At 35.1% G+C, this 24,949-nt stretch overlaps 1 protein-coding gene across 1 annotated transcript in view; it reads right to left on the bottom strand.

Annotated features, from left to right (window-relative positions):
• The window catches only part of LOC133523578 (BAI1-associated protein 3), a 159,678-nt gene extending 136,924 nt beyond the window's left edge, over nucleotides 1-22,754 (bottom strand). The window contains exons 1-2 of the mRNA XM_061859243.1: nucleotides 22,369-22,754; nucleotides 21,659-22,102 (exon numbers count right to left, since the gene is read on the bottom strand). The gene's annotated coding sequence lies outside the window, so the exon portion shown is untranslated. The remainder of the gene's footprint in view (nucleotides 1-21,658; nucleotides 22,103-22,368) is intronic.
• Between the last annotated feature and the right edge of the window lie 2,195 nt (nucleotides 22,755-24,949).

Here is a 24,949-nt window from a genome sequence, read left to right as displayed (position 1 = left end):
CGCGTGTCTAGATAAAGTAATACAAAAATCAAACATTTACACTTTACTAGGATTTGTAAGCATTAGTTTCTCACCTAGCACCTCCAATAAAATATATTTTCTCTTTTCGGCCAATTCAGCCCACATTGCGCCTGTGTTCTCAGTTTAGACGTTGAAAATATAGTTCTTCATTTTCTTCAAATATTGTTTTAGAGAATTATATTAAGTTGTTTCACAGCGGTCATAAAATCAAATTTACAGAAATATACTGAAAAAACAAAAGATCAAACTTGTTTTGCCCTTCAATTAATTAATTCAAATCAAATAACGCTCATCAGTGTAGGTGGATCCAATTTGACGTTACAGAATGCGAAACAAACCGTTTTAAAGTTTCATCAAGTAAAATTAGATTGTATTATTCACGATGAAGAGTGCTTTTACTCGTACTATTGTTAATATCTGGAAGACCGAGCTTTGCTCTGAAAACATATAAAAACTCAAAAATGCGCGTTTTCCCAGAGATAAGACCTAGCTAGATCGATTTTTCGCCCCCGAAAACCCCCATATAGCTAATTTCATGGAAATCGTTAGAGCCGTTTCCGAGATCCCCAAAAAAAAAATATATCTACATTATATATACACAAGAATTGCTCGTTTAAAGGTATAAGATTATTATTGTTAAAGGTTAGATTTGACAAATCTGCAAATCATCGTGGATAACACGAACATTTTAACTGAAACGTCGAAAATCCGTCTTCCTTATTTAAAAATGAACAAGCTGATTTATCCTTGTAATCTCTAAGCGCAGTTTTATGAGAAACTCATGTCTAAGATATTCTTACATTCATTGCTCGTAGGACGCGGCGGAAAATAGTCACTTACCGCCAAATTGATGCTCTGAATAAATTATATAAAGAATCCCATCAGTTCCGTCACTCTCAATGAAGCTTATCGAAGAGGAAGATTTTAAATCGTGCTCTGAGAAGCAAAAGTCGTTTCTAAAAGTATACTCTGTAGAAAGTTTGGATCTGTGTAAGTGTAAGTAGATAATAGCGCCTATGATAATAGCAAAAAGGCGAGTGAGATAGATGAAAAGTCTTGTCATGTCAATAACGGATCAAGTTATAGACCGCGGGCCAGGAGCTATGTCACCATGCCTGTCACGTTCTAACAAGTATGTAAGTGCGAAAGTGACGGGCATAGTGAAAAGTGATAAAAATGGAACCATGATGTCTCCACTGGTAAGACTGTCCCATAATATTTTAAACGTCAAACTGCTTTAAAATTATGACGTATAAATAACACTTACACTGCGTGTACTATCAAAATCGTTGCAGACTTATCTTGGTCTTACTCTAGTAACTATTCTACAAAAAATACGACAATCTAAAAACAAATATTAAAATTTTTTGTTGGAATGAAAACCCAATTTACAAACATCTTTTGTTTACGGTCGAAATAAGAGTGATGTAGTCTGTCATCGACCGAAAAATAATGACTGATAGAGCTGGCAGTATGATTGATGGCTTGCCACCGCCATTACTTCACAGGATGTTAAATTAAACAAAATGTATGAAGGATTTCACCAAAAAGTACGGATTGGATTATTTTAGAATCTAAGAATCCTCAGCTTTAACCCTTTGAACGCTTTATGTCATTAACACAAACACCACTCAAACGTCAAGGGAGCTAATGTAAACCTTACTCGAAAGTGTGAAGGTTACTTTGACAGCGTCCGCCATAACACCTATAGTAGTCCTTGGCGCTGTGTTTTTTTAGCATTAGAAAAAAGGTAAACTATGGAAGGTAGAGGCAAGGAACAGAAACTCCTCAGGCAGAATTGTTGCAAAAGTGTCCAGCTGTCAGCTATAAATAATAGTTCCAAATCTCTCCAGAGTAGCGCTAGAGTAGCTAAGAACCTAGGCGTTATTGACGGAGTGAAGTGCGCTGTCTATGATTAGATTTTTTCTTAAGTATTCTAGGTATTGTAGCGCCACCTATTTATGGTTTTTTGTCGGACACTTTTTGGTATATGGAGATTTTGTTCCTTGCCTCTACCTTCCATAAGGTAATCAATCTTGACGTATGTTTTTATTGAAGAATATTGAAAAACGCTTTTTAAATATTAGTTTATTTTAGTTATGAAAACAGAAGATATTTTAATATATTTTATATTTTTATATCAATTTACTGCTGACCAGTCATTCCACAGATTACTTCTAAATATTAGTTTTCAGTAACTCGTTACGTTCCAATATTTTGATTTTATTGATATTTTCCAGAACTTCTAGTTTATCCGTTTCTTTTCACACTTGTCCTGTTCATGAGATTCAGGTATTAATCAATACACGTACTTAATCAAAGTTATAGGCAAATGTTAGAACTACTTATGGCAGTCTTTCGTTATACAACGCTTCACGTCGACTTCGTACATTATCGTAATTATTTATGAGCTTAAATAATAGTTTGCTGACCCCACTCGGTATAGTCATTTTTAGGGTTCCGTAGTCAACTAGGAACCCTTATAGTTTCGCCATGTCCGTCTGTCTGTCTGTCAGTCTGTCTGTCTGTCCGAGGCTTTGCTCCGTGGTCGTTAGTGCTAGACAGCTGAAATTCGGCATGGATATATAAATCAATAAAGCCGACAAAGTCGTACAATAAAATATAAAAATTTATTACCTACACGTAAAGTGGGGGTGATTTTTTTTTTCTGCTTCAACCCTACAGTGTGGGGTATCGTTGGAAAGGGCTTTTAAAACTAATAGGGGTCTTCAACAAACATTTTTTGATAAAGTGAATATATTCAGAGATAATCGCTCCGAAAGAAAAAAAAATGTGTCCCCCCCCCCTCTAACTTTTGAACCATAGGTCCAAAAAATATGAAAAAAAATCGTGGAAGTAGAGCTTAAGAAAGACTTTAAATGAAAACTATAGCGGACATGATCAGTTTAGCTGTTTTTGAGTTATCGAAAAAAGTTTCCCCTTCATAGTAAAAAGACTTTAATTAGGTACTGATTATGCAAATTTGCCTACTATACTTTACTGAGCGTGGCCCGACATGCTCTTGGCCGGTTTTTATTTCTAAAATGAATAGTTTGCGCGAGAGACACTTCCAAAGTGGTAAAATGTGTGTCCAAAGTGGTAAAATGTTGAACAAGATCTAGTAAGTAGATTTTTTTTAATACGTCTTAAATGGTACGGAACCCTTCATGCGCGAGTCCGACTCGCAATTGGCCGCTTTTTTTAAATCATAGACAATTGGTGATACAACATGGGAATATCTGACAACAATATTTGGCTAGGTTAGGTTAGACTGGAAATTAGAAGGAAACAAAAGATATGACACGCCTCGCGCTAAACTTGCAACGGAAGATATGGCCATCACGCGGGTATTTTTAAAACGTTTTATCTAAAAACTGAAAACATACTTCCGTTTAAAATTTTGCTTGTCAGATCCCTCGGCTTTAAAACACTAGATATTAAAACTAATAGTTGTTGCCCACGATTTCGTTCGTGTGTTTTTTTACATTGGTTGTTGTATTTCCAAGGAATAGGCCGCGTAGCCAACGTTACAATCGTTAACGCTCCGTAGCGTAGCGTAGTCATCTCTCTTTATCACTCTTCCATATTAGTGCGACTGTGACAGTTGCGTTTCGTTCGCCACGGAGCGTGAACGATATGCACGTTGGCTACGCGGCCAGTGGAGCTAAACAAAGTTGAAAACACGTGACATTACTGTCGACGGTTTGTATCATAAAATCTTTAGTCTCGATACAAACCGTCAATTTGCATTAAACTTATCGACTTTATCAACAATACATATTATAAATATCAAAAACTCTGAAGACGTCCGATGAAAAGTTTTAATGACATTAATCCTTAGTACTTTTTTAGAATTTAATAAAATGATTGCGAGACATATACAGGATGATTCATGAGACGTGAGCAGGACTAAGCCTACACAATCAGTAAATGTTAATGAACCGTTCATCATCATATTTAAGTAAAACAATCTCGCTTTATTTCTGTTATTTAACTTTTTGGGAAGGACAAATTTGATAATCTACAATCATGGACACCCTACAACACTTAATTAAGAAAGATAAAACCTCTTTAACCGTTATGACAGCAGTTTGATTATGAAGAAAACAAAATGTTACACTTGAGTGAGAAACGATTTTTGACATTCAATTTGTCACTTGTTATGGATAAAACAAAGAGGGCATGGCGTAAATAAATTAAAACATTTTTTTTGAACAGTAAAAAATAAAAGAACGTTAATCTCACAAACCCTGGTACGAAACAGTTGCTTATAACTTACTGAATGCTCAAGCTTGATCCTGCTCACGTCTCCTGAATCATCCTGTATACTTACATGTAAAGTATTCAAAGGAGGCTCTTAGTCCCAAAAACAATTTATATAACGTATTCATTATTCAAGTGCAAATGGTGGCATCTTTAATAGGTATCATAACCAAACATGTCAGGTAAATTTATTATAAGCGTTCCACGAATTTATAGAACATGTATACCTACGTATATTATCATACATTTGATTGCGTGATTTCTCTGTGAGCGTAGAGATTTAAATAGTCTCCAATAAACTATGAAACGGACAACCAAAGCCGCGCATATGTTTTGTTAAACCTCTTTTGTTCCAGAAATTTTGGCCTGAACAACAATCCTCACAGACAACCGGAAAGTCCGGAAACTAAGGTGGGCTATGATGAATTGAAAACTATGGTAAAGCTGACCCGCGTCAAACTATATAACAGAGCTCCAACAAGCTCCGGCTTTCAGCAGAAGTGACAGAACAATATTGATTCCTTTTCTTCTAAGCCAACCTTTTAAAAGCGGGTGATAGTTTCCAAATAACTTTCTATGTAGAATATTTTTCGTGTGCGCTTCATTCGGCTGTCTTTAACTTTTCTTGTTTTATATAAGTGCGCTGCAAAATGACGGCATAGAGCAAAAATAATGAGAATATTATAGTACATTGTGCAACGAGGGGGGTAAGTAAAATATTGTCGAGCAACAATATTCTTACCCCCGGAGCTACACACAATGTTTTTCATCACACTCAAAGAGCATATAATCACTACGTTTTAAGAGACGGGACTTCCATACTAGCGAGTGGAATCCCTTTGTTTCGCAAATCATTACCAAAATGTACGACAAAGAACTGTCAAAGTACTGTCAAAGAACCATAGTACCAACATAAGCAATTTAAATAGTGTAGTACGCTACACGCTTGCGTTTCTTATCGATATCGATAAAATGGGGAGGCTTGAAATATAGACTCTTGTCTACAAATTTTGTACTCGAAATCAAGTCCACATTTAAGTTGTATGTTATATAGTGGATAGTTCTATGAGTGGACTAATACGTGGTCAAGCTTAATGTGGACTCGATTTTTTTAGAACACCTTGTTTTTCTTCACCACTAGGAAGGATCAAAGTAGCACTTTTTTTCCCTACTAGGAGGGATCACTTTTTTTCCTCTTTTTGCATACTTCTTAGGTTAAATTATTTAATTTAATTACCATTAATTAAATTTATTTATTTATTTGACTTTTTATAACTCATAGGTGATGTGAAAAGCAGTATGTAAAATTATCACGTGTTAGCAAAAATATTTCCACCTTAAGGTGGTATTCCACCTATCCAATTTCTTGGTCCAATGTCATTGCGTCTCACTCTGTCATTAATCAAAATGTGAGACGCAATACACATTGGACAAAGAAATTGCATAGGTGGAATACCACCCATAGGCGTTAACACTTGAATCCCTCACTACGCTAGGATTCTATTTTAGAATACCTCGTTACACTCAGAATGTAATTATAAAATCCTTCACTATTTTTATTCTTTATTTTATTTTCAAAATGATCTGCAGATACATGTTTCAATAAATGTAACTTTTCTATGGGAAGATGTACCAGGTCTTCGTTCCCAACAAATTTGACCCACTGCCTGCATCTGAAAACATACAGCCTTGGTTATGTACAGTTTATATTCCAAGTGTTTGCTAATGAGATGATCAACTGATTATTTAGCGCTAATATGCATCTATAAATCATGTTTTTTTGGCATCCAATTATCAACAACCCTTTATCAATGCTCTAACTTTTTATATATTTATATGTCTGTTAATCATGAGAACCGGTCATGGTCCTACTGGGCAGTAACCCTGCCTATGAAGCCGATGGTCCCAGGTTCAAATCCTGGTACGGGCATTTATTTATGTGATGACCATGCATATTTGTTCCTGAGTCATGTGTGTTTTCTATGTATTTATATGTCTATATAGTTGTCTAAGTACCCACAACACATGTCTTATTTAGCTTCCTATGGGATTAAGTCAATTTGTGTAATAATGTCGTATAATATTTTTTATTGATCACAAAAAGAGAGATTAATTTACTTACATTTCAGATTAATATATAAAATAATTACTAGATTAAAAAAAATATGTTAAATAATGACCATTAATGCATAGATGATAGATAATTTTCCACTGAAAATCTTCGACGAAATAATTTTGTCATATTGGATGCAAGTTCTCAGGAAATTTCACATATTTTATTTAATTACTTACACTGATATACAAATAAACATACAGTTATCGATAGTTTTAGTACATCCCTAGTTCACAACTAAAAATAATATAAAATATCAAATTTTAGATGTGTTTAAAGCCTGCTGCGCCAAAATAAGGTCAAAAGTATCTAAAGCAATACGTACCGGTCTTTATCCAAGGGAAATTCCGCCATAAAATCCCTTTTTTCGTGATTTTCTCGAGTGGCTCGCTTGTCACATATTTCACACTTAGTAAACCGTTTTCTCGGTGGCATTGTAACAAACTCGTTCTTTACTCTGATCACGGTTCACTATTTTCGATATTTTCACTAAATAATAAAGAAATTGCACGAAATACCCGAACAAAACATTGAAGCCTTCATAACAAACAAAACAATTAGGCTGACAGTTGACTTGATGTAAACTTGACATAATAAATAGCACTGACGTTTTATTTTTCTTCGTTGGCAAAGATTTGCGAAACAAGTTCCATACAATTCTTATTTTGTTCCTAGTTGCGTCAGCCTGATCACACTTGCGAATAAAAAACAAAATTTTAAGCGAAATAATTCTTAAATACGGTGACATTTCAAACATTTTTCCGCCATATTGTCATTTTTTGACAGGCTAGGCATCGACGACACAAACCAATTCGACGTTCAGTTCAATCACAATTGAAAAGTGTGTAAAAATATTTAAAACGGCTATTAAGTAAGCAAATTATATATTTTTAAACATGAACAAAAATACTAAATTATAAACGTTAATATTTTAAAAGTAAAACTTATTTATACCTAGTTAATTCGTATGAATTACAGCTTTTTTTTCTGAACCCATAACTCCCGTGGGAACAATATAGGCCTTTGTCCTTCAGTACACCTGCATGAAATAAGATCTTTGTCGAGCAACAGGGCCGGATTTAGGGGAGGGCAACCGGGGCTACTGCCCCGGGCCTCCACAAAAGAGGGCCCCCCCCCCCACAATAGAGAATTCGGTAAATTTACCATTTTATTTGGAAAAAATTTGGGGCCAGGGGGCCTCCACTCCTTATTGCCCGAGGCCTCCAGACCTCTAAATCCGGCATTGTCGAGCAAGTGTGATGAAAACATATAAACTAGTCAAGTAAAAGTTGAAATCGCATACCGAGGGTTTCGTTTCTAGCTTAGGTATTTTACGTGAAACTATATACAAAATAAATCCTATTTTTTTTGCATTATGTTTTACTAACTTGTAATGGATTATTCAGTATATTTTTTAAGAACTCTTTCTCTGGGTTTAGGTACATTTTTTACGACAGAATAAAACATAAAAATGAAACAGGTCTCTTTTAAGAAGATCCTCACCATTTTACTGCTTATTGCGGTTCAAATACTACGATATAAAAGTAGAGCCAATCTAACTGATCAAGAGCCTACTAGAGGGGCCCACTGATTAACAGTCCGCCGGACGGAATCGGTCTGTCAGTTGTTCTAACTGTTTCTGGAACTGTCAAGTTTTTGTTCTAACTGACAGGCCGATACCGTCCAGCGGACTGTCGTTCCATGAAATTGGATAGCTTGTCATATCAAATCAGTTAGGTACATAATGACTTTAATGTCACGTAATGCAGATGTAGTTCCAAGGAGTGCGAGATGCGCGTTGTGACAAACTGTTTGACAGATCAAACGTCTGTCGTACGGAAGGTAGAGGCAAGGAAAAGAATCTACCAAAAAGTGTCCGACAAAAAACCATAAATAGGTGGCGCTGCAATACCTAGAATACTTGAAAAAAAATCTTATCATAGACAGCGTACTTCACTTCGTCAATAACGCCTAGGTTCTTTGCTACTCTAGCGCTACTCTGGAGAGATTTGGACACTTTTGCAACAATTCTGCCTAAGCAGTTTCTGTTCCTTGCCTCTACCTTCCATAGTCTGTCGGTATGGAAAAACGTATGGAAGGTAGAGGCAAGGAACGAAATCTCCATTTAGGTACCAACAAGTGTCCAACAAAAAACCATAAATAGGTGGCGCTACAATACCTAGAATATTTGAGAAAAAAATCTAATCATAGACAGCGCACTTCACTCCGTCAATAACGCCTAGATTCTTAGCTACTCTGGAGAGATTTGGAACTATTATTTATAGCTGACAGCTGGAAACTTGCAACAATTCTGCCTAAGGAGTTTCTGTTCCTTGCCTCTACCTTCCATAGAAAAACGGTTTCTTAAAAATAATCTAAAAAAGTCTCTTAAGGTGCCGTAGTTTCAGAGAGCGGAGTTTTTGAAAAATCGTACCGCTTTTTTAGATCAGAATACAGTTGCCAATAATTTAATAGCAATCTTGAGGATTTTCTCTAGGGACTTCAGAAATTTGAATCCTTGTTTTTTGACTTTCGGTCGATAAAAAAATCACGAACGACCTATGTTCGTGAGTTTAAAACGCACTTTTAAAATTTGTAACAATTTATGAACAAAAGCTAAAAATATGAAAATTGATTCTAGAAATGCGCAATTTCATTTTTGAGCGAACTTGGCGATTACTTTTCTTCGTTTTTAAAACTTACAACAAATTAAAATTCAAAACCTTGATATGACAAAAACATGATACGAACACGAACATCCAGCACGCTCACGCTTACGCTCAGTGAGAGTGAGAGAAGAACACGGGGCTTAATTAATGACCCCACCGTGTTTGATTTCATCATTAGCGTCATTGCTTTTTAAATTTTCTTCAGTAATATTTTCTACCTACTGGAATCTAAGACCCTATCTATTAGATAAATAGATAATTGCAACTTCATACCCTGATGAGGTTGAATTACTGGGCAAAGTCAGTCAACGAATGAAGGCTGTCAGTTTCAAACAACTAGATACTTTTAAACAATGGGAATAATTACTCCTCGGAACTGTTCTAGCGAGTAATTGGAGGAGAAACGGAACTCCCAGCGAGATTTAACTCCGTTGTTATCCAAGATTAAAGGGTATAAGCAAATATTGCGGGTGTCGCTTAACTTTACATTGCACTATAGGTATTTTTATCCGGCAATAGATTTACCTATACACTCCGAATTGTTTGTATCGTAGATGACTTTTAGGACTTGTGGCTACATGTCATAGTAAATAAAGTGTATTCATCCTCGCACAAACATGACGTTCCTACTATAGGTTGCAATAATCCGATTCATTCATAGGGAATCTAGACATCGTAATGCCAGATGATCCGTTCGTTACTGCGATTGTTGATGAAAATCTTATTGGAAATAATATTTTTCTGTGGTTATTTGGTCGATTTCAATAATTTGTGAGTTTCTTTTAGTATGAAAACAACATTTTAAGTAATTCTAGAGAAAAGTGTGATAATGTCTTCGAGAAGTGTTTGTTTGCATGATATAACAACTAGGACAAGTGAGGATGAATACACTTTATATGTACATGTGTAAGACAGAAAGAAGTACCTATTTAGGTATTTAAGGGGTGCACTCCCAGTTACCCTCAAAATAATCTTGTTTATAAAAAAAAAATAACACATGTTATTTATACAGGTAGGTATAAAATATTTGGCACCTAAAGTGAAGCACGAAAAATATATGTTAGCATTAATTATAATTATTTTCAAGACCGTTGCTATATATATTCAATAGGTTCATTATAATCATAATTTTACAAAATCGGCCCTACGTATCGAACATAATAATCACATTCAGAATTTAAGTATTGAAATTTACTTTAAACAGTTTCATGTTTTTAATTGTTCGACTGTTTCCTTTAATGGCTCCTCTACACGATGGCCCAGCGTCGGCCAGTCCAAGGGACGCATTTATGCGTTAGAGGGAGCAAGTGACATTGCTATCTCCTTCCACCGCATAGCTGCGTCCCTTAGGCTGGCCTACGCTGGGCCATCATGTAGAGGAGCCCTAAGGTACAGGTGAATATTTTTTCACTTTGAAAACCCTAAACATTGTGTTTCCTCGCTAGGCACTTTTGAATAATCTTAAGGAATGTCTAATACCTATATTAATAAGTACCGTTGGCGATGGCGATAAAAGCTACTTATTAATGAAAATGAAATGTTTGATAAGTAATAGTATCTGTATTAATAAAGAGAATTTGAAATAGAGGTGGCTTGTGAAAGTAAACTCTGTGGCCACAGTAAATTTACTGCCATCTTTCGACACATGATAAAAACTTTAAAAACGCCATTTAACTTTAATCCTTATTTTTTCACTGATATGTACTTATTAAATTTGTTAAATATTACCTATGCTTTATTAAAAAAGTGGCGCTATTTAATAGAGCATAGGTCAAAGGTATGGCGGCATCTTTTCGAGCGATGGTGTCATACCTTTGGCCTATGCTCTAGTAGATAGCGCCACTTTTTGATCATGTGTCGAAAAATGGCAGTAAATTTACTGTGGGCTTACCTTGACAATCCACCTCTATTACAAATTCTCTTTGGTATTAATTAATATTATAACTAACTAGTTAGGTAACTACTAATTGATTTTCCATCCAAATTTACTTCGTCCCTCATCCCTCATTATCGGGTATCTAAAGTAGCATTTGTTTACAAAGTGCCCCGACGAAAAGTGTTTTAAACCCAGGGTAGGATCGGCTGCCAAACTGCCACTCAGAATTACTATCTCGACGAAAATTTAAGTAGACACTAGCAAATACGAATCGGCAGGATGAAATATCAAATGCTGGGTTGTTACATTGAGGAAAAAAAGGGTTAAAATTGAAATAAATTCGATAAAATCGGATATCGGGAGTACAGACATTCGATGGGTTTCGCTAGAACGGTATTAGTTCTGTCTTCATCGAAAATAAATAATGATTGAGTTCGTGCACCGGTTCAGTAATGTTTACTAACAAAGCTTACTTTACTTATTTTTATATCTCGTTTCTATAGGCATATGGCGCTGTTGTTTCTAGCTGTTCAACCTTATGTATTAATGTTTGTTATGTTTTAGTTATTTTGATGATGACATTGACATATTAAATACATAGTAGTTATGTATTCTGTAGAACTAGTTTTAAGATTGTTAGCTTAACAGTCTCTTGACGTGAAATATGTATTTCATACAATTTTTTATTTTTTTTATTCTTTGACATTTGGAGAACCTTTACACCTCCAAATCTTATTATTGTGTATTATTATTTTTCTCAGACCGTGGGGACCTTATACATCTCCAAACTTAATGTATTAACCGTGGAGACTATACGTCTCTGTCATATTGTATAATATACTTGACTTGGTACATACTAGTTATGTACAGAATGTAGCATTAGTTTATGAGACTGCTAGTTTAACAGTCCAGACGCGGTTTATTTATTTAGTATAAATTTCATTTTGACACGTGGAGAGACTTTACACCTCCAAATTTTATTAGTATTAGTACTCTGACATTGGGGACCTTTTACATCTCCAGATTTAATGTGTTTTTAACCATAGAGACTATACATCTCTATTGTATTGTATTAATTATTTATTTTAAGATTATTATAATGTAATGTTTACCCAGGTATTGGCTGTTGTATTTATAAATGTTGTTATGTATTTTTCATGTCACTATATGATGTTACTATAAATGTTGTATTGACTTGTAAAAGAGCCCTTGAGGCCTACTTGCAGAATAAATTTTTGAATTTTGAATTTTTGAATTAGATTACATTTTGTAATCTATTTTCTAACCACTTTTAGGGTACCTAATAAGAAAATGAATTTTCATAGAATATAAACTACTTAGTAAATTAATTAAGGTACTTAGTAAATATTTTCATTATTCGGTAGGTCGTTTAATCGTTATTTATTTAATTAACATAACTATTCTACACGCCTTAAGTAATAAATCACTCTAAATTCGTTTTACGTTCAAAGAGAAATGCATTAAAAATATATATTTAAAACAATTTTACAAATAAATAAGTACCTATCTATCAAATTAATGCTAAAAATAATAATGTTATCATTCCATTTTGATCTCATGTCTAAAATGAATCCTGGGGTTATTTCCTGGTTCCCAAAAAGAAACTAGCTGTTCATTAATTACGCGACATCGCTGTTCTCATCGACCTGCCAATCAAAAATAAATCCAGTTTACCTATACATAGGAGGTATACAACCTCAGAGCGTATTTTTAGCGAGGTGAAGGGCAAAGGAGGTGTGCGACCAGCCGTGTTAGGGGTTGGAATGAGCCTGCGCTTTAATTACCTAGAAATATAAAACACTAAAAAGGCTTATCTAGAAGCTTTAATTAAACAACCTACTTTCCACCGTAAATTGACAGGAGCATACTCGGAGGTTTAGACATATGCTTCTAAGATTAATTCAGGCAACAATGTTTTAAACCTACCTATCTATAGAGGAGGATACAATCTTTATGAACTAGACATTTTTAGTTATGTCAGATGGTACGTTCACATACTTTATTCGTTGACCCATCTACGGTTCAAGGTAATTTCACTGTCAATACTAACGCTATGACATCTTCAATGTAAAGTATATTTTCATAGGCTACGGAGACTGCTTACAATCAGGCGGGCTGTGTGCCTGTTAGACGACCGACGTAGTATTAAAAAAAGCTAAACGGCTCAACAATTACAGTCCGTGACTGTACATTCACGTGCATGTACAGTCACGTTTAAAAGAATAATTTTTCAAATCGGTTCAACAAAAAAATAAACAAAAGAGCCAACAAAAAAACCAACATACGTGCATTAGTTAGACAATTTGCCGATAGATGGCGCTGTACACAATTCTGATCAAAATTCCTTCGCCTTTATAGTTCGCGATAATTAAAAGTTTGTTTGTACGGAACCCTCGGTGCGCGAGTACAACGAGCTCGCACTTGACCGGTTTTTATTTTATTCCCCACGGTGAATTTTAGTATGGTTGTTGGTGGGCAACCACATGACCCGACCAAATTACGTAGGTGGTTTTTGGTATGTTGGCAGGAATGTTTAAAACGTGTTAATTTTGTCGCATTGCATATAAATGCAGGGAAAATAGGAGTCCTACTCCCTTTCCGGGGGGTATCAGCAGGGGTTCATTTATAAAAATGCACATTTTACAAATTAGGCGAGTGAGGTGTCATTTTCGTATAATTGTTTCGCTGAATCGAATGTTGAGACCATACCCATACTTATAGGATCACTGTTTTGCAAGATAGGTACAGATTAAATTTTATTGAAAAAAAAAGACAATATTTCAGGTCAAAAGTATGATTTAATCAGAAAAAAATAATTGAAAAACTTTTATTTATTTATTTAATCTTTATTGCACAAAAAAAATACAATCGCACAAAAGACGGACGGAAGGACGGAGCTATAAGTCATTCTCTACCAGTCAACCTTCGGGCAAATCAGATCATTTGTAGGCGGTTCAACATCATATTGCTGCATGCATATCTGCTGTTCTCGCTGCTCTTAAACGACCTGCCAGACGCTATAAAAGCCGGCGAGGTATTAATGTATGCTGATGATGTTGCTGCAATTGTAACTGCTCCAAATGTCGATGGCATCGGGAAGGTATTGAACGAGACAGCGGCGCAGCTTGCCCATTGGTTAAGAACCAATGGCTTGGCTCTTAACTTACGGAAGACGCATTTCATGCAATTTAATTTATCAGGTCGCCAGGCAGCGCCGCTGGCTATAAACATCGATGGAACGCAACTGGATCAAACTACTAGCACAACCTTCCTGGGCTTTGAAATAGACTCGGGCTTGAAGTGGGATAGTCATGTTGACAAACTGTGCAGCAAAGTAACTAGCGCGTGCTTTGCTCTAAGTCGAGTCGTCAGGTCTGTGACTCCGCAGGTTGCCCGTACATGCTATTTCGCTACAGTTCACTCACTTTTACAGTACGGAGCGGAACTCTGGGGGCGCTGCGCTGAGTGAGAGAGAGTTTTTCGCCTCCAGAAACGTGCTATACGCATCATCTCACGAGTGCCGCTAGATACTACAGCGAAGCTACTGTTTAAAAAACTGGGCATACTCACATTACCCGCAGTAGTCATTATGCAAGTAGCTGTGTACGTGCGTGAACACCTTGCGTTCTATAAAACCAACGCAATGGTACACGAGTACAATACGCGAAACGCTAACAAGCTCGTGGGTATTAGCCGTAAACTTGTGAAGTCGTCCAAGCTAACACACGTGATGGGCCCCACGGTCTACAACAGGTTGCCAAGCATTATAACTTATTACTGAGGCCACAAGTCTGCATAGCTTTAAACGGCGTCTAAAACACTGGCTTATTGAGCGCCCATTTTATAATTATAATGAATTTTTAATGTATAAGGGCAGTTAGTCCTTTTACGCATCAATTTAGATATAATTATTAATCATATATTAATTATTATGTTTTTTTATTATTTCTATTTTACTATTATTAGATATTATCATAATTTCAATGAATTAGTGACTCGACAACTTTTTTTTTATGTATTAATTGAAAATATTAATGTTATTTTTTGTAATTTTACCGTGATGTAAGGATTAATTTTACTGTATAGTAATTTGATGTTAATTATTAATGTTGACTTGTAAATTGGCTTTATAAAATAAATGACTATGACTATTGTAATTGCAAAACAAAGAATGTACATTAATTACACAACTCATTCATTTGTGTCATGACCTATAATATTTGTTGTGTACCAAAAAGTAGGAAATTCGCAACGAGTGGCGATAAATTAAAACACGACCGAAGGAAATGTTTAAAATCGAAACGAGTTGCGAGATACCTATTCGCACGTATATCATACAATGTTTTACTCCATATATATTTACTGCAATTCATTTTTCTAAATCATCAAAAACTGTAACAATTCACACATTGCATTTTGTTTATGGTTTATAGTAAATAAAGAATGATCTAATTAAACCGTGCTTGTTTTCTTTTCTTGTTTGGGCAATTCTATGAAAGTGTAAGAAAAACAAGTCATTTAACTCATTTTTATCTACGATGGAATGAAGGATATTTGTCGGCACTGTTTACTCTGAGAAGTTATTTGTTTATGCAGACACAAAGAGACGGTCCCGTGAATTTCTGAAAAGGATTGATGTATTTGGGTTTTCTGTATATTATTTCTCCCGTTCTTCGCCGAGCCTACTTATCTCTGTTTAAAAACATTTTTTTTTTAAAAGGCCCTCACTTGTTTGTCAAAAAGTGCTGAATACTTTATCTACCTACATGTACTCGTAGTAATATCTAAACCTGGCCAACATACTGATACGAGCAATCTGCATTAGCATTCAATAAACAGGTTCTTATCATTTTAGTAAGCTTACTATCTGTCGGCTGTCACTGTTATCTTGCCGACGCTATTGTGAAATTATACATAGTTAATATTAACAGAGTTTACCCGGGCCTTTGAGGTCAATTCGAACATACACTGGCATCAGAATCATAGAGTAAAACCCTGATAGAAGCCCCAGTTAGAAAGGGGCCTCACTTTTCATTCTAATATCGGGACGAAAAAACAACAGTTTGAATAGGGAGCCCAACCTCCACAGCTCCACACACCTCAATCTTTCAGAAGCCGTTGCCCAGGAATGAATGTGTGTGTGTGCATTGTTTTTGCGATAATCTCCACAACGTGAGCGTAAAACGCCTCTCAATTTCGAGTAAAGGTATTTAAAGTGGCATAACTTTTTAAGCGGTATTAAATCATTTATACTAATTATATCGATACACTAGTCAATGAAGTATGCGGGGCGTCTATCTAAGTTAAAAAGGATTTCCAAGTTAGGAAAGCCACGATTTTTTGCCCATAACTGTTATTAGTGTGGGAAACTGGGAACCTTTAAATCGTCCACAATTTTGTTGACTAAAAAGTATTTTTCGAGCCGCTCAATGTATAACCTCCATTCGTTCGTATGGATTTTCAATTCACTTATCTTGCCGACAGACATCGTATTTGGGAAATATTCGGATGCTGGTAATGAAACGCGCTTTCCATAACATGGTTTTCGCGACTGAGAACTACCTATATACTTACAGAACAATTTCTACACTCCATGATGTAAGTAGGTATGTAAATTTCTTTTTAAATACATTTTTTGCGTCTTGTTAAAATTCATTTTTTTTTGTTTATAAGATATTTAGATATTATACAGATATGTAATCCTAAAGAAGTTGTGAGTGTGTTCAGAAAGAAATGAGAAAATGAGTTGCAGCATTAGTTAGGTAAATTTTGAGTTGTTTCATTTATTGTTAACTTAGGCCTAATTTATTTTTTTGGAATTATGTCAGAAAAAGTATTGATGTACTTGTATGATAATATTTATAATAATTACTATGCTGAGACTACGTTACGATACGTATGAATAAATACAGAATCGATCGACAATTTTGATGGCTATGTAAGTCATAATATGTATAATAGTCTCCTAAAGGCGACTAAACAAACATATTTAAATGTATAATTTTAATTATATTATTCCATAGGGCATAAATCCGTCTTAGGTTCCAACTTCATGATTAAGCTTCTATCCTCAAAAACATTCTCTGGAAATACGAAAGTTCTGCATAAACTGTTGCTATTAGAACAGAAGAGCAAGTCTCAAAGTAAGGCAAAAGATTGGGCTAGCTATTTTAATTGAAATTATTCACGTTAGATTAAAAGTTTCAAAGTTATGGCACTTTTTAAAAAGTATGGCATGTATCCGGGTTTTACCCTATCTGAATGATGTCATTTAGGTATCGTGCGTCTTGCTTGTACCAATACATGTACGGGCAAGTACGAACAAAATGTATGATAGCTAAATTCACGCTCGAATTCACCTGTTTCTTCTATTTAATTGTAAAAGTAACTGGCAATACTTACCTACCTCGTGATTTCCTATCAGGGTATGTTATCGGTAGTGAATTAGTATGATGAGAACTGGGAATTCCCGACCTATTTTGTATAGAAAACCAGTACCGGGAGGACGTATCACACTTACTCGAATGGTATAATTTCAATCAACTAAACATCTAAAAATGGTAAAATTAACTAAACATCTATTTTTAAATCATATAACATAAAAATAATACAACTTACATTTTGAATATCGCTATTTTATATAACAGACACATTAATAACTAATTTCATTTAAGTATATACTTAAATAAAATAATAATCAATTATCAGGCGACGCATCAATTGGCTACTTGACTGTTCCGTAGCCAAATGGCATAAAACGGAACCCTTATAGTTTCGCCATGTCCGTCTGTCTGTCTGTCTGTCCGAGGCTTTACTCCGTGGTCGTTAGTGCTAGAAAGCTGAAATTTGGCATGGATATATAAATCAATAAAGCCGACAAAGTCGTACAATAAAATCTAAAAATTTAATTTTTTTTAAGGGTACGTGTAGAGGACGTAAAGTGGGGGTGATTTTTTTTTTCGCTTCAACCCTAGAGTGTGGGGTATCGTTGGAAAGGTCTTTCAAAACTAATAGGGGTTTTCAAGAAACATTTTTTGATAAAGAGCTTAAGAAAGACATTAAATGAAAACTATAGCAGACATGATCAGTTTAGCTGTTTTTGAGTTATCGCAAAAAGTTTTCCCTTCATAGTAAAAAGACTTACTTTAATTAGGTACTGATTATGCAAATTTGCCTATTTGTTTAACTCGGGTGAAAGGTACCGTTTCATCCCTTGGTTAACAATTTACTATACTTTAAGCTCCAGTTTAGCTTATTGTGATGGAAGAGTAACTACGGAACCCTACACTGAGCGTGGCGCGACATGCTCTTGGCCGGTTTTTTGTAAATAATGTCAAACAATCTTGATTTTCCTGAGAATCAAATGTCTATATAGGACTCATGGCATTTAAGCAACACAAATATCAGAAATGAGAGTTAAAGTCTGACGCTCGCACTCGACGATTGAAATGCCTCTAACAAAATGATAAGGTGATGTGACGTCACATCATATAAGTCTGTCCTAAATGTATGGAAGATCAAGGAAATTGTCATTTTAACCCTGAAATATTGCGTTTATGTGTATAGTTGTCATACAATTTATTTTTCAATAAAATGTAAGGAATCGAATGGTACCATTTTCTTTTCTATTTTTGAAAGACAAAAACATATTTTTTTTTGAGCCTTGTATTTTTTTATAATCTCAATATCATTTTTTAAATTCCACTTTTTTATAATGGATGGCTCATTTTCTATCCATTGAACTAAATTTTGTTATAATATTCAACATATGTCAAGTTTCTTTTCACTCTATTCAATATTACAATAAAATGTTCCCCGGGATTCAAACAATCTCTGTGCCAAAATTTTACTAAATCGATTCAGCGGTGTAAGCGTGAAGAGGTAACGGAAAAACAGACACTTTCCTATTTATTGACCGAGCGTGAGCGACTCCTCTCAGTAAATTCCATAGAATTTTTCTGTCGTTAGTTTTGGGAACATGTTCAATATATCAGAAATTGGCCTGAAATACTTAAGCGCCAGTGGGGTCTATGGCACTTAATAATATTAGTATGGATTGATGGCGAAGTGCTATTTCCACGCAGTATTTTCTTTGATATCGACGTCAAACAAACGTTCATCGACTTATCTATGAATAATAAAATAAATATGCAATAAACGCTCTATGAAAAAACACTTCATAAATTCAAAGAAAATCCAAGCTTAACCCGATTATCAGTGTTTTCTTTGATATCGGAGAGTTTTCAGAAAATACGTGTAGTGTACGAAATTAGCGTGAGTTGTTAAGAAAAGTTAATCACTGTCATTTTTGTGACGGTAATTAAGCATTATATTTGAGTATAACTTGGTTTTGGTGCTCATTTTATAAACTATAACTGATATTACAATGTAAAAGGGGCAAAAAGTTGATTCCCATAAAGATTTCATGCTTAATTGTCGTCACAAAACTGACCGCGATTAACTTTGCTTAACTACTCACTAATTGAGTACACTATTTTCTGAAAACTCCCATCGCCGTCAAACAAACGTTCATCGATTTATCTATGAATAATAATAAAATATGCAACAAACGCTGTGAAAAAAACCTTCATAAATTCCAAGAAAATCCGAGCTTAACCCCGATTTCACCTATGCAAGCTTTACTACTACGACTACAAATAAAGCTTTGATAACGAAAAGTAGAAGCCAAAACAAATTAGTGTACGGGCACGGTCCTGTCGCTATCGGCCGCCGGCGAGCGGTGACCACTTACAACAAATTAAAAGTGACCGTCAGGCTACGCGGCATGAAAGCCTTGCTCTAAGCCGCTTATATGAACTTTTAACTTTGAGCGAGCCGAGTATACGGAGTGAATACCAATGTCGGTACATTTATACATCGCCATTACTTGGACAGTTAAGGTTAGTTAATTCAGAATTATGGCAATATATGGCAATATATGGAATATTGGCGTTATAAATAAATTATTTGTATTTGTATGTTAGGGGTTCTTGCTGTTTGAAATTGTGCGAGTATTTGACATATTTAAAATGTTGATAGTGATTTTGTGGAATTTATTAAGTAATGATTTTGAATGATGAATATTTAATAGCGTAAATTTAGATTTGATTTGTAATAATGTCTTTTTTTATGAGCTTATTTGTGTGTCCCACTGCTGGACAAAGGTCTCCCCTCTAGCTTTCCAATCCTCCCTGTGCTGAGCGAGATCCTGCCAGTCCCGCAGTTAGTATTTTCCGCGCGTTTGTGTGATGGAGAATGTTGTTTCCCTCGGTGTCTTGAAACATTTGTCACGCTCAATATTCTTCTTACTACTTAATCATTCATATAATCCTGTATCAATATTTGAACGAGGGGTTAAACAACAACTTTGCCTCCATTGTAAAACAAATAACTATTTTGTGGCTATGCGACAACAAAGACCAGGATTCAGAGATAGACATACTCATGGAAAAAATCGCACCCCCTTAACGCTTTATAAATGTTACAATAACATTAAAACATTATCTGGAATGCGACGTGTCCCCAAACACGGCAAAACATCTCGGATCCCTGAGAAACCTCCTCAACATCAAAGGTTTGATAGGATTCCTCATGGAGTTGGCCTGGCAACACTAGCCACCCCCAAACCCTGTCACGCAAAATAGCCAGTCAGGCGCCAGTCCTCGAGTTGCGGAAAATCGCCCGAATTACAATACAGTAAATAGATAACCTAACCAACTTTTCGGCTATGAAAGATATGTACACGCACGGCAGAAAAGTAGGTTTCGTTATTTTTTGACTTTGCGCTTATTACGGCCTGATTCGAACTTTAAGATACGTCAAACATTTGCTTAAGATACGATATGGATTAGATATGTCAATGTCAAAAGAAACTTCACTTTTGACACTGACATATTGAATCCATATCGTATCTTAGGAAATTTCTGACGTATCTTAAAGTTTGAGCTGGGCCGTTAGTTATTATACAAGTAATAATTGTGATGTTATGGAAGTGTAGGTGTGACACCCGCCCACGGCCTATTATTGCTTATTACCTACCCTTAAGTGTATCTTGTAAAAGTCACCCACACGATAAAACCTTATTTTATGTTTATTACACTTAAGATTTAGTAAACCTAGATTCAAGTGCACTGAAATCGGCGTTTTTTTTTTTTTGATGTAAGTAATAAAATTTTACTAATTTTTACATAAGCTATTTTTATTGCTACTTGTATCAATTTTAATCATGTTTTCCTCATGACGTTTTATTTTACAGAAATAAAATGTAAGTAGAAGATTTTGTATTTTGCCAGGAATATTGCCTGCCACAAATAGTAGGAACTTTTTTACTCTATTAGGTATTGCATTTGAAAAGCTGAATTATGATAAATAATATCTTGAATATCTAAAACCATTATCGAGCGACTTGTGATGCGTTTCAAGTTTGACATATTTATTATTCATTCCTCGCAACACTTTATTATTACTTAACTTTTCATGGTTAAAGCTCATCATACCTCAATACAAAAACGTTTGTCACTAAAGTTCCTTTCGATTCAAATGTAGTCGTTTATAAACTCAGGTATGTATTTCCTAATTTTAGTAATTTAATCACATTTGATCCCTGAACGCTCACCCTTTACTCGTATTGTCGATTAAATCATTGAAGAACGAAAAATAAAATAAAAATTGTTACCCAATAGATTTTCAACTTACCTCGCCTCCAGCGTAAAACGCTTTTAAGGACCCTAAGAGAATCCTTCGCTATCCTTTCGCACTTAATAAGTAAACTCGAAATTGTGTAGTCTTTTGTCGATTACCAATGAAGGTGTAGGTACAGAATGGGGATGTTATTATTTTTGTTAGTACGCGTGTGGGATGCGTTGTTTGTAGTTTTATTGTGTCGGTTGGGGCGCGGCGCGGGCGGGCGCGCTCTCGGGCGGGCGGCTGGGCGAAGACTGGCGTCCTCGCTCCGTCCGCGGCTCCTGAAGGCTAGGAGCGAGGCCTCTTCCTGTTGATCCTATGCTGTGCCTGTGTATTTCGTTCCACAACCCGAGTCATGTGCGCGACAGGTGATCCAGAACTCCTTTCGTGGCAGTGCTTTTAATTATTATGTTTATTCATCGCCTGTAACTTTTTTAACGCATATTCTGTTGTTACCTGGGTGAATCAACTTTTTTTGTTTTGTTATCCTGTCCCGTTGTCCAAGGGACAACAGTGGCACAGTTTGTTTGAAGAGACGTTGTATGCCGTTCTATTAACATGCTTAGTACGGGGCCCATTATGGACATTGGTTATAACGACCACAAAAACGCAAGTTTAATTCATTTAAGTACCATAAAATCAGTATTTCAAGGAACTTTTGTCCCCTGGACAACTAATCGTAACCATGGCAACGAGTGACGCTAAAAAGTTGATTCTCCCACCTATATAAGTATAGGTAAATAAATGTTTCTTATTCTTGCTGCTAACGTATGCTGAACGTTTAGCATCTACTAGGCTACAGACAAATATTCGTTGCTGTATAAGATGTGTAACATATAAGACAAATGCATGCTTCGAATTTTACAGCTGATGTAGACGGCGCAGTGATCCAATCCTCAAATCCAAACCTCAAACTACTTATGTGACCACAAAACAGGGGACCTGGTTTTATCTTAGAATACCCATATTCTATAAACGATAACTGTTTGCTACAGTCTTGCTAATAACTATATCTTAGCTTGTAGAAAAAGCAAAAGTATATATTATATAACATATATCTTAAATAAACATTTTAAATTGCATTAGTTGGTTTTGCGTATTACTAAAGAACTACTGTTTTCTTATTTCATATTGCTTAATTATAGAAAGCACTTACATTCAAACATCTGTAAATATTTGTACTATTAATTTAAAATGTTTTTGCAACTTACTAGCGTGTTTATAATTTATTTTTATATGAACATAAAATGTTACTATATAATATTCAAATTACTCATACTTTGATTTACAAATCTCTAACAAGATTTACTTACTTCCGCAAAAACTAATCATAAGTCAAATTAGTTTCCATTTCGACAAAAAAATTGATAATTTTAAAATATATCAAGCCTCGAATTCAATATCGATTTAAAGTGTATATTTGTGTAATCAAAATAGTCTCAACTTGTGCTTACTTTAATCTATATATCTATACACTCTCTTTAATCTTGCACCAAACTGTTACATGTTTAGCCCAATCGATGAATGGGAGAGAATGCCTTAAGGCGTTAAGTCCGCCCGCGGTTTAACATCTAACGTCTAGCTAACGTAAGTTTAACGTCTGATTAGAAGATGCGAGCATACGATCAAACATCTTCTAACATAACCCTCCTTTAAACTGACTCTAGTATTTCCGAAAGGCAAAAAGTACACGAGGTCAGATTTAACGATTTTTAACTTTTCTGTCAGGCAAAAGCCTTAATTTGACATTCGACTTTCTCCATAGTTTTTAATTTCTCATGCTCTGAAAGTGGGTCATTGTTGTTTTAAAAAGTGTACAGAAAATGATATTTTTCTGGTCTAGAGCATTGTACTTTCTAAGTACATTTTTAGTCTTACGATAAACAGTTACAATTTTGGTTGTAAATGGATTTGTTGTACAATTCCATTGTGATAATTAACTCTCCAATCCATAAATATCGATATTTTTACCTAAATCGTTAATTAAATGTACCCTCAAGAAATACTACTAAAGTGTATACTTAGCCGTGTTTTTTTTAATGCAGACGTATTTTAGTATCCTCGTATTCGATATGAAAAGTAGAGTGTTAAACTCGGGTGAAAGGTACAATTTCATCCCTCTATTGCATTTCAAGTGTTTAATTTTTGTGTTTGACTTGAGACCTTATATGCATCTAAAATGTAAACATAGAGTATGAAGAAACATGCTACACAAGTAGATATGCCTTTTGCCTATAATTTTAGTAACCGTATTTTGTATTGGATTTCAACTTAAGATGAACTAAATATGACTTCATGCCTCTATTGTACTGTTCAATAGACGAAATCAAAACTCAGATCAGAAAACTTTTGCATGTTTACTGGCTTTTTAGATATGTAGTATTAAAAATTACATAAAACGTTTTCAGAATACAAGATAACTACAGAAAACTTGCTAAATTAAAAAAATGGTCTAGATAGCTCACAGTTCGTGACATATTTGCAAACAAAAGTGTCAATTTTGTTGTGGCTCTCCTGAAAAGTTGACTTTTTTTACATCCGACCTTGGAGCTCGAGGCGAGATTTATTAAAGCTAAGCCATCTTTCCATGCAACCGCCGGCGAGAAGCGAGTAGCGATGAGCGAAATTTGCGGATGAGTGAAGGTATTATCCTCAATAAAATATTCGCTGGCAGCGGCAGTATGGCAAGCAAACGACAATTAATGCGTCTATTTAATTCACACAGGTCCTACACCTACATATATGTACTAGTATGTAGCGCATGAAAATAGTCGGCAGCTAATCAACCAAAGTACCAAAAGAATAATATTGATATGCTATTAGTTAAACATATAATACTTATGGCAAGTTAAAAGCTAGGTGGGGTTTTATTTTATCCTTCTTGACGTCGTTTTTTAGGGTTCCGTACCAAAAAGGTACAAAAGGAACCCTTATGGTGCGACTCTGGCCGTCCGTCCGTCTGTGTGTCACATCGCTAAATATTTCGAGAACCTATCGATTTGAAATTTAGAATAAATATGAACAACGCTAACCCAGACACATTGAAAGTAATTTTTTTTATTTTTTTATTTATTAATTATGGAAAATGCCCAATATGTAGAGCGGGCAAAATTTCAAAGTCTAGTGACTAGGTCAAGTGGGGTATCATTTGAAAGAGCTCAAATTGTACATTCCAATTTTTTTTTTCTTTTTTTTCATAGAGAAAAAAAAAGATTTATGAAGGAAAATGTAAAAAAAAATACCATCCCCCCCCCCCCCCCTTATCTCCGAAGTTTACTGACGTATAATTATGAATTTTTTACA

The sequence above is a fragment of the Cydia pomonella genome, chromosome 12 (assembly GCF_033807575.1).
Source record: "Cydia pomonella isolate Wapato2018A chromosome 12, ilCydPomo1, whole genome shotgun sequence".
NCBI classification, from domain to species: domain Eukaryota; kingdom Metazoa; phylum Arthropoda; class Insecta; order Lepidoptera; family Tortricidae; genus Cydia; species Cydia pomonella.
The sequence above is the reverse complement of the archived record's forward strand: the minus strand, read 5'-3'. Positions and strand labels throughout refer to the sequence as shown.